General features: G+C 51.1%; 1 protein-coding gene across 3 annotated transcripts in view; it reads right to left on the bottom strand.

Moving 5' to 3' along the window:
- LOC142580123 (protein O-mannosyl-transferase Tmtc3-like) overlaps positions 1 to 15,184 on the bottom strand; it is an 870,647-nt gene that overhangs the window by 279,207 nt on the left and 576,256 nt on the right. The gene's annotated exons all lie outside the window — the stretch shown is intronic.

The raw sequence follows: 15,184 nt of genomic DNA, 5'->3' as shown, positions 1-15,184 counted from the left end.
GATGACATGAGTCTCGCTGTTAAGTTATGAGGTACTTGAAAGACAGATGCACCCAACGCCACTTTCTTAAGACATACTTGAGTTTCAGAGCCCCCATGCACGCCCAATAGCCGGCGGGGCCGTTGGGCGCGCTGCCGCAGGAACTACTGGCGCTGCAGTCGCGTTTTCCGTCACGCGCCACGCGTATGCTGCGATGCGTCGTTTGTCCCAACTGGCCTGCACCGCTTGTCCATCGGTAAATGTAGTTTCGATACGCACTCTGAGTTTTGTGACAAACCTGCCGCGCTTAATAGAGACTTGACTGTGTCTATGTGGGCTCACTCTACGCCTCCCCGCACGGAGTCGGCCCCGAAAAGGGGAGCTTCACGACGCGGCACGAAGCGTACGGCGATAGGCCCACCGCAGGTTCGAGCACCGAGCCGAAAGGCCTGGCCGGCTCTGACCGTACGTATGGGTGCTCTCCAAGGGACACGGGACGTCCAGGACAATTAATGCATTTATTGGTTACAATATGGCCAGTGCCTACAAAACTGCCCGTAACCACGATCGATGGGTGTTATGAGCGTCCCCTTTGGAACTCACTCGTGAATTTTCTAACACCAGTTCACCCGCTCAGTGGGTTGCGCAACCAAGCTCTTGCTATTATACTGCCTAATGTCCAACCCAGGTTAAAGAAGAAAAAAACCACAATGAACACCCACAACCAAATTTTCTGACCCCCTATTTCGAACTTTCCTTTGTGCGTCTCCGTGTTTTGTCGTTTCCCTACTTTTCTTCCACCAATCTTCCAATCGCCTCTTACTAATCGCTATTGCGGACCTGTTTACTTTTCCCCTGCTCTCTCTGAACCAAAAGGTTTCAAGGAGGCCAGTGGTGCCTAAATCGACCGCTGGGCATACATCTTCACGTTCTAATAAAACATGCTCCATCGTTTCCCTAGCTTTACCGCAGCAAGCCCATGCTTCTTCTTCCTTCTTATATCTCGCTTTATAGGTGCGTGTTATAAGGAATCCCGATCTCGCTTCGAAAAGTAATGAGCTTCCTTTTGAGTTATCATAAATTGTTTGTTTCCTGATTTCGTTTTTTCCCTCTTACGTAGTTGCTCATGGCAGGTTTCTTTTCCATTGCCGCCACCCATGAGATTATTTCGGCCTCTCTGACTTTCCACTTGACGTTCTTTGTTGCTGTGTTGCCCACCCTAAAGGCCGCATACTTGCTGATAAGCTTCCTAGTTCTTTTCCTCAACTGTGAATCAATGTTTTTCGTGTACAGATACCTCAACACTCTCCCAGCCCATTTACTTTCTTCCATATTCCTCAGTCGTTATTCATACTCAATTTTACTGCGAGCTTCCCTCACTTCAAAACTAGTCCAGCCCATATCACCCTGCACAGCTTCATTTGCAGTCTTCCCATGAGCGCCCTATGGGAGGTGTCCCACTGACCTTTGGTTCTCATCGAGTCCTGATTGTACCCCTGATTTAAAGCAAACAACCGCATTTCCAAAAGTAAGTCCTGGAACCATTACAATTTTCCATAATATGTTAGATACGGGACCTTTTCCTGAGCTTGCTTCGAGTGCACCAGACCACTTTGAATCGCGTCACACCTAATTAAGGAGCGCAGAAGCACATCTACCCTGTTCCCGAGGCGCGGCACGTGCAAACGAGTTGGCGTCCCCCACCTCGTGCGCCGCAGGTGAAGCTATTCACTGCTTGACTCTTCCCGAAAGTGTAGCGAGAGCCTGGCACTGTTCCAGGTAGCGTGGGTCCCGAGGCAAGACGGCTGTAATGCATCGTGAAGCCCTGGCAGCAATCCCCCCATCCGCCTTTGGGAAGGCAGTTGCAGACCGGGAAGGCAATACCGCAGACAAATAATCCCTCGGACTATTGGAGCCCAAGGAGTGACCCTCTGAGCCGAATGTGACGTACACTCGCACGGGCGCCTACCATTGGCCGAACATGACACCTGAGCGGGCTCGCCGACTGGCCGAACGTGACGTGACTTCGAGACACCGAAGGGGTTAAAAGCCAGAGACCGGGAGCAGCAAGAGAGCCTTCCTTCCTTCATCTCTTTCTAACTTCTTGCCACGGGCCGCAGCGTCCGAGTTGCTGCCGGCTAGTAGTGACTTTATGACTGTTAATTTTTTTGTACTCTCACCGTAAATAATGTAAATAAACCTCCAGTTTTCATCTCAATGTCCTTCTCACCTCGGCCAACTCCCGCACCCAACGGCAAAGTCCAAAATCTGGGGGACAGCAATAGGAATTGTCCTCCAGATACAACAATACCTCAGAGCAGCTCGCACCTATTGTATCCCCACAGCGCCCTGTGCTTTATTATGGCTGCATTCCTCTTCCCCTTTACTGTCATCGTTTGTTCGTGTGTTTCCATATATCTACTGGCTTAGTTTATCCACATACCAAAGTATTTATATTCTCTTACCCGAGGTATTTTGTGGCCCTGTATTGCCACTGTCTGTTCACTGTTTTCATTGAATGCCATGATTTTCTAACGCTAAATTTCAAACCTGAACACACGGAGCACTCTCAGCGCCCCCATGGCGGGGGAAGGCAGGTTCCACGCCGCGTGGAACAACGGTTCGCACATGCGGGCCGAGATGTGCTCGCAAACACCGCCTTCCCGTCACCGACACTGGTCCGCGGCGGTTCGTACACGCAGAATGCGATTACCGCAAGGGCGGAACGCAGAGCCACTCGGCAAGCTGGCAAAGCACGTGAACGTCCCAAGGCGTTGGGGACACAAGTAGATGGTGGCTCACGTATCTCGCCTCCCGGGACCGGCGCTCGCCCCTGCCGCGGCTCGACTCCTCGCGCACCGCGACGATGTTCCCCAGTCGGGAGTTATGCCCTACGTCACGCCCCACGACCCAATCGGATGGCCGCGTAACATGACGTCGCGGGACGCGGCCGCGGCGCCCGGGTTTGGTGGCTAGAGGGGGAGGTGTCGGCATCGGAGCGCCGGAGAGGCAGCATTTTTTCAGGACGATGCGGTGGCGCTGCTGTCGGCTCCGAGATGCCTCCCGTACGCTGGCTAAGGTCCGCTGCGGTTATTTGGTTCCGCTGTGAAGTGCTTTCTCGCTCCGCGGCTTCTTGGGGCGCAATACGCACATCGGAAAATCATTTTAAAGGCTAGGCGACTTTATCACTGCAGCTGGCTTAACGTGCTATGTGCTAAATTTGGTCATTTTATCGCCGCGCTTTAGCTTCGGGCTCAGTGCAACACTTGTGAAACTCATGATTACACCGAACAGAGAAAGCTTCCGCAGTAGGCGCTTGTTTGCAGTTTGCCAGTGCCGCTTTTACATTTTAAGGGACTATTATGGGGTGCTGTATGCAGTTCTGTCTGGCGTGACTTTATTAGTGTCTTGAGTTACGGGCGCTTGTCCTAATCGTCTACTGGTCGGTGCGAGCCTGATCAGTTGAAACGGGCCGCTCGAGTGAACCATGATTATTTCATTTTTATTTAATTTCGCAATGAAAGGTAGAACTGTAGACACCAATGGTCAAAACTCAGCATAATGAGAGCGCTAAGGGAAATTTGGTTTCCAATATTAGAAACCTGCAAAGAACTTAGTTCGCGTATTTAGTACCGCTCAGATAATGTCAAAAATGCCTTAGACAAAAAAAGAATATCTATTGTTAATATAATAATACACACGACTCTATATACATGGTGAAAGCTCCAAAAGCTTTACAAAACCCTAAGGGTGCAATCCGCCTTCACTTTAGAGAGATGCACAAGAATCACACGAATCCTGTGTGACTCATGGATATTCACGCGAACAAGCGACGTTTTATACCGCATCAGGACCGACTCCGCGTACACCCCAGCTTGGTTATTCAAGAATGGGCTTCTCGCTTGCCCACTGTGTGTTTTCTGTGGTGACATTGGCGACATCGAACATTTCATTTGGCTACGCCCGCAGTTTGACACAGAAAGAAAAGCGATGGTCAACAACCTACAAAAGAGCGGTCTTACGCACAGGACCTTTGAAGACGTTGTTTTCCCCGAAGGGCCTGCGGCATTCAGGAAGAGAGCGCAGCGACTGCTGATAGCCTTCCTGCGAGACATGGGGCTCATCGACACCTGGTGACACACCCCTGATCTCAACTCAAAGGAGGACCAGGCGGAACAATTGCCGGCTACGTATGCCAGGCTAACCCAGCCTGCTTCAACACCACCACCACCACCACCTACATGGTTGTTAGCTCTCAAACAAACAATATGACACGAAATGGAGCGCAAATCCAATATATAATGGAGGTATATACCCAGAAACGGTGAACAAGGTGCAGTGCAAACAATAATTTGTCGGGTGGGAAATTCTGTTCAGATATGCAGATATTTCTGGGCATACAATATGATGGGAACAATTCCTGTTTTACATATACAAACGCTTTATGTTGGTCTTGATGATATAAACTTTGCAGTTATGCAGTTGTGTGCCTCAACTTGAGGTACTTCATTTTTTCTCGCTTCCCTTGCTTCGATGCGTTCTCTCCTGCGACAAGGACGTGCAACCGCGTGATGACAAAAAACCGTATAACTTGGTTGGTGATTTCTACACTATGCTGCGCACAGCCAACCATATCCAGCTTATTCATTGACAGGCAGGAAATAAGGCCCATGACGCTGTCAGCCTTCAACTTGTTAAAGCTGAAACAATGCGTGAAGGCACCTTCCATCGCAGCAACCAAGCCTTTTAGTGCCTGAGATGGGTAAAGTAGGCCACCTCTATCCATGTGGTTGGTAAGGCACGACTCTTACGGAAGCAAGCGCGAGCCTTTGCTTGAAGCAACAGCTAGAGAACACTCTTCGCACTTTGTTCTCATTAGCATTTTCCTGGTAACATACCCGCTAACGTAGTAGGGTATGCGTGAGTCGCTATTTGATCCCACCATTTCACGATGATCTGGCATCACATTACAATGCTTTACCATCTCGTGAACTTCATTTAGGTGGCCCACATCCCGGACATCATCGAGCTTACTCTGCATACCGACCAAATTTTTCCAGTGGCGTGGGTCAAGAAGGGGGGCTACTCCGAACTCCTTACGACAAGCAAACAAAAGCGGGGCAGGCGAAGCTAACTTCACCACAGACTTCACAACGCGCGCTTGGAGCCGGAGAGATTGCTCAAACACATCGCGCTAGGCATCTCGGAGACGACGAGCGCGCCACCTGTCGCCGTCATGAAAAAATGCCGCACAGCCATATACGGGGCGCAGCCAAGCCGATGCTGACACCTCCCCGTCTAGCCACTATTGGCCTCGAGCTCCACCACTGGAAAAGCTGGCGCCACCGTCGGCGTGACGTGCTAGGAGGGATCACGTGGACATAGCGGCCGCGTCGGCTGCTTCGGGCGCGCTGAAGCGAGCTGAAAACGAGAGTTTAAATTCCCTCATGCGCTGCGGCCCTCATTCAGTGGCGAGATTTTCCTGCTTCGAGGGTCTCCTTTACAACGCTTGAAAGCACTACAATAGGTAGTGGCTGCCTTTGAAGGCGCACAACATGGTAGGCTACTGCTCGGTGCCGCAATGCCGGACGCACGCAACGGAGCACGGTGTCAGCCATAGGTGTCAGCCTTATTCACACGTAGCCGCAGGACAAGAAGCTGTGTGAAGCTTGGCTCGCGAAACATAAAACCGGCAAACAGTCATCGGCTACAACTCGGGTATGCAGCAAGCACAGACGCGAGGAAGATTTCTGCTACGGCGCCCGGTCTGCGATGTTCTGAAAACGCTCACTGAGACGCTCGCCCGAGTCCGCTGCCCGACTAATGTCAGGGCGGTTTGGTCTGTGAACCTGTCGATGCTATAGAAACTGGCAAGTTCAGTGGAGTGGAAAGGCAGCGGTAAGAAGCACATTTAAAAAAAGCATGCATATGGTCATATTTGTGTTATGAATTAATGCACTGGATTACAAAAAAAGGAGCAGCGGGGAATTGCACGCTGAGAACACCGATAAACATACAGTGCGACGCAACTCGAGAAATAGTATTGAAAGGTCAAAGAATTTAGAAGAAAAAAAAGATTGAGTCGTCACGACGGCACATCACAGTCCCCGTAGGCGTCGAAGTCTCTACGATGAAATTATTTTTGAACAGCTCTGATAGCGCCCACGCAACAATGGTTGCTTGTATACTGTCAAATGCTCATATTCTGCGGCCTAAAGCTCATGGCACGGTGCGAAAACGCGCGCGCGGAGAAAGCGAAACAGTGCGCGGACAAGCATGCAGACGCGCAGTCGGTCGCTGCGAATCTGCGCGATCGCTTCATTGAGGCTTCATTCTATTACGCTCCATTTAGTTATACAAACACTATAAGAACATATTTCAGATAGTTTGCTCTGAGCGTTTACCTACCTTTCACGCAAGCCGGTTCAGGAGACTCCATCGCGGCGACCGCGCGCAGTGGCGTTCACTGTACGTATTCGGTAAAGAGATAGCGTCTGTAAACGATTGTGTGCTTTCAGTTTGCCCAAGATTATTATTTAGACAGTAAGAAACTTCTCTCGTTTCGAAAGTACTTACAGAAATGTCCGGGAGAGCTCGCGCGTGGTGTTTTCAGTGAGCGCTGACAGCAAAACCTATGAGGAGCGCGCCACGTGATCCCTCATACTACGCCAGCGAGGCGCTTCCGATAGATGGCGACTCCGTAACTCCTCGCCGCCAATACCCGGGGAGAACGGCGCGGGGTCGAGGGGCAGGCGTTTGGGGGTATCATCGCAATGACGAATGTGTCCGCAGCTGGAGGCACAGCAACGACTGCGCCCGGTAGACCGAAGGAACTCCCACAACCTATATGTGTCATTAAGGCTTGCGGCCGCGTCTCTCTACATGCACGGTGCTTCGTCTGCCGTGTGATCGCTGCGAAGGTGGTCTGGCCCTTACACTTATGCTTGCTCATCAGTGAATGCAGCTTAGCTACCGCCTCCAAATTTTATGCCAAGGATGATGCGAAAAAAGTATTACCATGTACAGACCTCGACAGACACGTGTAGCTGGTGCCTCGAGGCTGAAGCTGTGCTGCGCAAATGACCGGTCGTGCATGAGGATTCTGCTTTCCAACGAACTTCTCGAAACTGGAAGCGTCACATATAACCACTCATAGTTTTTTTTTTTCTGGCGGCTTATTTTTAAAGTGTGTCATAAATACGATGAGCGCCTGTGTAGAAGCAGCGGTATTAAGAGCGAATGCCTTTTTTGCAGTGACGGATTTAAGAAGATGTACATTCAATGTGATCGGCAGGGATCGGCAAGAACTGATTCTAAAACTGAACATTCATAGGTTTCTTCCTTTTTGGGCGGACAAAATAGGAAACGAACATTTTGACGTCTTTTATTTACTTGAATAACCTTTTTTTAAAAAAGTAATGTTGCGTTCTTTCTGGCGGATGGCGTGCCAGTGCTCTGTAAAGAATCGTCTTATTGATTTTTCTTTTCTTCTTACTCAGTGCATGCGTGTGACCGTATAAAACATGATTAGGCATGTCAAGGTTTACAAATCATCGAATCCAAATGATAGTGCACCTATATAGCTTCTCTAGCCTGACCGGGGTATGACGCTCTTTGGACATATCTGGCCCTTGCGCCATCAAACATCAAACATTCATTCATTCCTGACCGCGAAGTCCCAGAATAAATCGTCGGAAACTATTCATTCACATGTGTGACGAATAAATGTCTAATTCTGTACGCATTCAATGACGGTGAATATCTCAGGACGGTTTTGAATAACGACCTCACATCTCTGTGAACAGTCTTCTGGCGGTCAAAAATAAAGTACAATTGAAGCCACAGGCATTTTTCGACAACAGATATTGCCCATTTTTGCAGATGGGTCGCAAGCCCCAAGGGTAGCGTTGGCCTGGCGGCCTGGGGCACAGCTGGCAGCATCCGAAGGTCCTGGCAAAGGATGAGTCCACTGCTAACAGAACAACTTGTTTATTCTAGCGTCGCAAAAGAGCGGCCGGTCAGGTCGACCGAAGTGGAGAAACGGGAGACCACGTTACTCGGCTAAATAAATCGAAGCTTCACTCTTGGCGTCCGGGGGCAGCTGCTTTTATACTCTCGCAGGCGAGGGCAAGAAGGAACGGCTCGCAAGAGGCGCACGTGACGGCGGCACACGGGCACGTTGTGACAAGAAGTGACGGATCCGCCGGGCCGGCGCCGGTCAGACCTCCTCGCTTCACAGTTGGAGAGCTCCTCTCCCCGGCTGCTGCGTTTTGACAAGCGTGGGCACCAACATGCACACACACACACACACACACACACACACACACACACACACACACACACACACACACACACACACACACACACACACACACACACACACACACACACACACACACACACACACACATTCAGACATGTGGCATTGAAACATGCTGGGACGCGCTTAGCAGGAGGTGTTGAGGCAGCGCTGAACTGGCCAAAATGTCCACCGCTGTGAACGAAGCCCCGGCGTCCGTTGCATCCGCGCCGGCTATACCGCGTGTCGGAGGCGAAACGTAACAGACCGCCCCGCAGGGAGAAGGAGATCCCGATGGTCAGGGGACTGCATCCGCTGTCCGGAAGGATGTCGCTCGATGATGCTCATAACCGAAGTCGGTCGTCCCTCGTCCTTTCTTGAGCGCAGCGCACAGAGAAGGCCTCGTTCTCACGTTCAGGTTCACACAGGACACTGCAAAGTGACTTCGGGGGAGTTGCCATTTTTTTCTCGTTCCCAGCAAGCGTTAGAACTACGCCGAAACTCAACCGCTCAGTCAGCAAGCACGACACAACCCTCACTAAGCCATGCCACGCTCTTTCCCCTTTTATACTACTGCCTAGTTCCTTACAGTAGTCTAGCAGCACTCAGAACGCGTCCACCAATTGGAACATTGCACTAGAAAGCACGTCATGACTTTGAAACACTAAACAAAAGCAACATGTTAAAAATCCTGCCTCAGGAAGAAAACATCAGTAACAAACAACTTTGAGGCTGATTTCTACGTTAGGGGCCTCGACTTAAGCCATCGGCGTTACCGTTGAGACTCCCCTTTTTGTAACGCACCTCAACGGAATATTGTTGCAAAGCGAGGCTCTAGCGCAGGAGACGGCCATTTTTGGAAGAGATGGTCTGCAGCCATTGGAGAGGGCAGTGATCCGTCTCAATGATAAACCTCGAGCCGGCTAGGTAGCATGACAATTTCTGAACGGCCCACACGAGACATGCACACTCTTTCTCAGTGGCGCTGTACGCCTGCTCACGACTGGTCAGCTTACGACTAGCATACAGGACGGGGTGTTCCACTTCTCCATTTTCCCGTTGGCACAGTACAACGCCCATGCCTCGCTCACTAACATCGCACTGAACAACGAACCCTTTTGTGTAGTCTGGCGATCGTAGCACAGGCTGGCTTGTTAGGGCGCTCTTTAGGGCGCTAAAAGCTCTTTCCCTTGTCTCGTCCCAGACGACTGTTTGGGGCTGTTTTTCTTAGAGCATCCGTCAGAGGAGCCGCGATATCAGAGTACCTGGGGATGTACCTCTGATAGTAGCCGGCGACACCTAAGAACGACCGAATATCGGTCTTCGTGCGCGGTTGCGGGAAGTCTTGCACAGCGGCCACCTTTATTTCAGAGGGGCGGCGACAACCCCGTCCAATCACGTGACCGAGGTAGGTAACCTCGGTCTGTGCTAACTGGCACTTGGGAGCTTTGACTGTCAAGCCCGCTTCGCGCAGGCGGGTTAGCACTGCCCGGAAGTGTGTCATATGCTCAGACCAGGATGCGGAGAATATCGCTACGTCGTCAGGAAAAGCGAATTCTTCCTGTCCCCGCAACACTGTCCATGAGGCTTGAAAAGCAGTATGGCGCGTTCTTCAAACCAAAACTCAAAACTTAAGGACGGAATGTTCCGATTGGTGAAATGAACGCCGCTTACCTACTAGCCTATTCTGTAAATGGAGCCTGCCAATAACCCCTGAAAAGATCTAGGGTGGAAATAAACTGAGCGCTGCTAACTTTCTCAAGACGCTCCTCGATGTTAGCGATCGGATAAATTTGATCCTTAGTGATGGAATTAAGCCTACGGTAGTCGACGCAAGGACGAGGTTCCTTGCCCGGTACCTCAACTAAAATCAAAGGGGAGGTATAATCACTCTCACCCGCCTCAATAACACCGAGCTGTAGAATTTTCTTTACCTCAGCCTCCATAATATCGCGCTAGCGGGGTGACACCCGGTACGCCTTGGATCGTACTGGCTCTGGGGAGGTAAGTTCTATTTCATGAGTAACGACAGAAGTCCTACCAGGCCTCTAAGAGAACTGACCTTGAAACTCTTGTAAGAGCTGGTGTAGTTCGGTTTTCTGCTCAGGCGACAGCGGTGCTTTACTGATTAAGTCACCAATGACTTGATCGGTGTCTTCCTTGTTCGTCACTGAGCCTAGTCCCGGAAGCTCGACCGCAAGCTCTTCGGGAACGTTTACCATCATACACACCACTGCTTCCCGTTGTCTACATGTATAGTAGGGTTTGAGCAGATTACAGTGGTAAACTTGCTGTGGTTTCCGTTTTCCTCTCAGACTCACCACGTAGTTAACGTCCGACAGTTTTTGAACAACCCGTGCTGGGCCCTCCCACTGCACGTCGAGTTTGTTTTTTAGCGATGTGCGCAACATCATTACCTCATCGCCCACCTCAAGACGACGGGCCCTGGCTGTCCGATCATAATAAACCTTGGCCCTCTGCTGGGCCTTTGCCATTGCTACACCTGACAACTCCTGTGCCCTTCTTAAGCGTTCGAGGAGCCTAAGCAAGTACTCCACCACGACTGGGTCGTCGCCCCTGCCTTCCCACGAGTCTCGAAGCATGCGAAGCGGATACCGCAGCGAGCGACCGTACACCAGCTCAGCTGGCGAAAACCCCGTAGCCGCATGCGGAGCGGTCCTTAATGCAAACATCACCCCAGGCAGACATAGCTCCCAGTCAGTTTGTTGTTAAAGACACAACGCCCTCAACACGTGCTTCATGACGGAGTGGAGCTTCTCAACGGAATTCGACTGTGGGTGGTACACTGAGCTGTGTAACAGCTTTACCCCGCAGCTTTCGAGAAAGGCTGTCGTCAAAACGCTAGTAAACACTCTGCCCTGATCTGACTGGATTTCCGCAGGAAAACCAACTCGCGCAAATATGGACAGTAGTGCATTGACTATCTCAACTGAGCTGAGTTCTTTAAGCGGCACTGCTTCAGGGAACTTTGTCGCTGGGCAGATAACAGTCAAAATGTGTCTGTACCCCGTGGTTGTTACCGGCAGAGGTTCCACTGTATCAATAACGAGCAGTCTAAAAGGCTCTGTAATGATAGGTACCAACTTCAACGGCGCCCTCGATTTGTCCCCTGGTTTGCCCACCCGCTGACAGGTTTCGCATGTCCTCACAAAAAGTTCTAAGTCACGAAAACACCTTGGCCAATAGTACTCTTGCAAGAGACGGTCCTTAGTCTTCTTAACTCCTAGGTGTCCGGACCACGAACCCCCATGCGACAAGCGCAACAGATCGTGACGGTAGCGCTGAGGCACGATCAGCTGATCGAACTCCACTCCCCTGCGGTCTAGATAGTTCCGGTACAGGACCCCACTTCTTTCCAGAAGACGAGCATTTTTCTTGGCGATACCTTCCTTGACATTGCAGCGCATGTTTTCTAGGCTGCCATCCCTTTTTTGCTCGGCTATCAAAGCCGACCGTATGACTTTTAGCAACCTATTAAGTCCATCTGACGTAGGCGCGATGAGCAAATCTGCAGATAGCTCTTCTAACTTTCTCGTGTCGGGCATTTCTTCTCCAGTATCTGGTGGCTTCAACGCTACAGGCTAAATTTTATTCAGTTCGGACGTGCTCTGAATATCAGCTGGCTGCGCCTCCGACCCTTTCTCATTGTTCGACAACGTCGGCCCCGCAACTACCACCTTTGCAGCGCGCTCCGGAACTCTCGATCTGGTTAAGGCCTGAACGCTAGCCTCACCAAAGAAAAGCCCCTTCTCGCGCAGGAGGTGATCGGACCTGTTCGAAAATAGGTACGGGTACTGGGAGGGGGGGCCAGCATAGATGACACTGCGGCCTCCGTCTCAAGTGCTCCGAAAGGTCCCTCAATAAGCACTTTTGCTACGGGCAGACATACGCTATGAGCTTCCACGGCTTGCTTGATCCATGCTCACTCGCCCGTGAACATATCGGGTTCTACGTAAGAGGGGTGAACTACGTCCGTTGTAGCTGCGGAATCACGAAGCACTCGGCACTCTTTCCCGTCCACGAGGAGGACTCGCATGTAAGGCTCGAGAAGCTTCATGTTCTCGTCAGTGTTGCATAATGACAAAAACACGACTTTTGTTTTTGTTTCTGGACACTGCGCCGAAAAGTGACCCGGCTTCTGGCACGTATAACACACGCGCGCTTGCCTCGTCTCGAACCACATTCTGCGTTCGGCTTCCGCTGCCGCCGTCTCCTTACGTTCGGTCGGACTGCTTTCACTCGCATCCGCACTACGTGTGTCCCCCCTTGCTCTCATAGGTGTGAACTTCGGCCTCTCAAACTTGGAGCCAAATTCACCCTTTTGACCGTCCTTAGCTCCGCGAGCCCGATGCGTCACAAACTCCTCGGCTAGCTCGGCGGCTTTAGCCACCGTACTAACGTCTGGCCTATCCAAGACCCAGTACCGCACGTTCTCAGGTAACAGACTATAAAACTGTTCCAGCCCGAAACACTGCAGAACTTTTTCGTGGTCACCAAACGCTTTCTCTTCTTTGAACCACTCCTGCATGTTTGACATAAGCCTGTAGGCAAATTCTGTATATGACTCACTTCTACCTTTCTCATTTTCCCGAAACTTCCGACGGAACGACTCCGCTGACAGCCTGTACTTTTTTAGCAGACTCGATTTCACTCGGTCGAAATCCTCTGCCTCCTCTCTCTTCAAGCGAGCGACTACGTCGGCCGCCTCGCCGGGTAACAAAGTGAGCAAGCGCTGTGGCCACGTTTCCCGAGAGAACCCCTGCTTCTCGCACGTTCGCTCAAAGTTGACCAGGAACAAACCAATGTCCTCTCCAAGCTTAAACGGCCGCATCAGGTCAGTCATTTTGAACGACACTCCTTCTCCTGCACCGTGTCCCTGACTTCCATTACGAGCGCGTTCCATCTCTACCTCGAGACGCTTCATTTCCAAAGCGTGTTGACGGTCGCGCTCCTCTTTCTCTTTTTGCTCTTTACGTTCGCGCTCCTGTGTTTATCTTTTTGCCGTCTCCCTCTAGTCAATGGTCTCAAGGCATTCCGACAGGTCGTCATCCTTAGCTTCTAACTCAAGAATAGCCCTTAGAAGTTCTGGTTTTCTGAGTTTATGTGAGACATTCAGACCCAACTCTCTTGCAAGCTCCAGCAATTTCGGTTTGCGCAACGACTTCAAATCCGTGGCTGCTCTGAATGCTGCTTTCTCTACTGCCTACTATTGTCTTGCCGCAAACTAACCCGGCAGCAACGACAACCATAATTACCAGCTCTGTTTCTGACACTAACAAAAGCCTGGCAAAACTCAGAAGAAGAAAGTCCCGCAGTCACCAAACCTCGCAGCAAAGAATTCAGTGCAGTCGTTCCGCTGCAGGCAACCAGTCATCAAACAGGGCTCGTTGCACTGCTCCCGGATAGTCGTTGTGCTGCTCAGCATACAGTCGACCGCATATATTCGCTGCTGGCCTCCGTTGTCGCGATGTCACCGTGGGCAACCAGTTGCAAATGGGTCGCAAGCCCCAAGGGTAGCGCTGGCCTGGCGGCCTGGGGCACAGCTGGAAGCATCCGAAGGTCCTGGCAAAGGATGAGTCGACTGCTAACAGAACAACTTGTTTATTCTAGCATCGCAAAAGAGCGGCGGGTCAGGTCGACTGAAGTGGAGAAATGGGAGACCACGTTTCTCGACTGAATAAATTGAAGCTTCTCTCTTGCCGTCCAGGGGCAGCTGCTTTTATACTCTCGGAGGCGAGGGCTAGAAGGAACGGCTCGCAAGAGGCGCACGTGACGGCGGCACACGGACACGTTGTGACAAGAAGTGACGTATCCGCCGGGCCGGCGCCGATCAGACCTCCTCGCTTCACAGTTGGGGAGGCCCTCTCCCCCGCTCCCGCGTTTTGACAAGCGTGGGCACCAACACGCACAAACGCACACACACACACACACACACACACACACACACACACACACACACACACACACACACACACACACACACACACACGAAGGCAGGTGGCATTGAAACATGCCTGGACGCGCTCAGCTGGAGGCGTTGGGACAGTGTTGAACTGGCCAAAATGTCCGCCGCTGCGAACGAAGCCCCGGCGTCCGTTGCATCCGCGCCGGCTATACCGCACGTCGGAGGCGAAACGTAACACCATACATGTTTCTGGCGTCTCTTGAAGGTTGTGTTCCGAGGGTTGCTCGAATGAAGTTGGCTCTGCAGACGGAGGCTACATTTACGCACTTTTGTATATACTGTGCACTACATTGTTCGTGATGCTCATATGATCTTACATGTCGCCGTTTTACTTCGGCTGGATGTTATGCACGCCCGTGTTTAATTTTCAAGCCATTTGCTTGTCTGAGGATTATTTCCATTACGCTATTGAGGGTAGTATAGCCGCTTGAAATAGGATGTTGCGGATTATGTTGTGGATTTCGTTCTAGCCTTTCACGCCGCAAATTAGGTGCGATACGCTTCAAGGACAACAGATTCAATAACTCAAAAGACACCCACCTACAAGTTGCCTCGTATGTAAAGCGATCCACATAGCACGTTGCTCTGTGGCGTCGTCTTCAATATATTGAAGCTCTCAAAGTACAATAGACAAAGTCACGGTCCTCAGCTTGTTGATCACAGCCAGTAGTGCGAATTTCGAGCATAATCAAAACAATATTCCAACACAACTCGTTTGAACCTGAAGCGCACGCTGCAAGTCGCCGCCGAAGCGCCTGTCGACACTCGAGCTCCTTGTCTTGGTGAGCTTCTCTTTTGCGTCACATTTCTTGGTTTCGAGTGCGTTCATGAAGACCGGAAAAAATTGGGTTAAGAAAGTGCGCCGGAAACCAGTATCAACATTTCCCGTGAGGAATCAATATATGTTCGAATAACGTTCG

Source organism: Dermacentor variabilis, chromosome 4 (genome assembly GCF_050947875.1).
Source record: "Dermacentor variabilis isolate Ectoservices chromosome 4, ASM5094787v1, whole genome shotgun sequence".
Taxonomy (NCBI): Eukaryota; Metazoa; Arthropoda; class Arachnida; order Ixodida; family Ixodidae; genus Dermacentor; species Dermacentor variabilis.
This window is presented reverse-complemented; position numbering and strand designations above follow the sequence as displayed.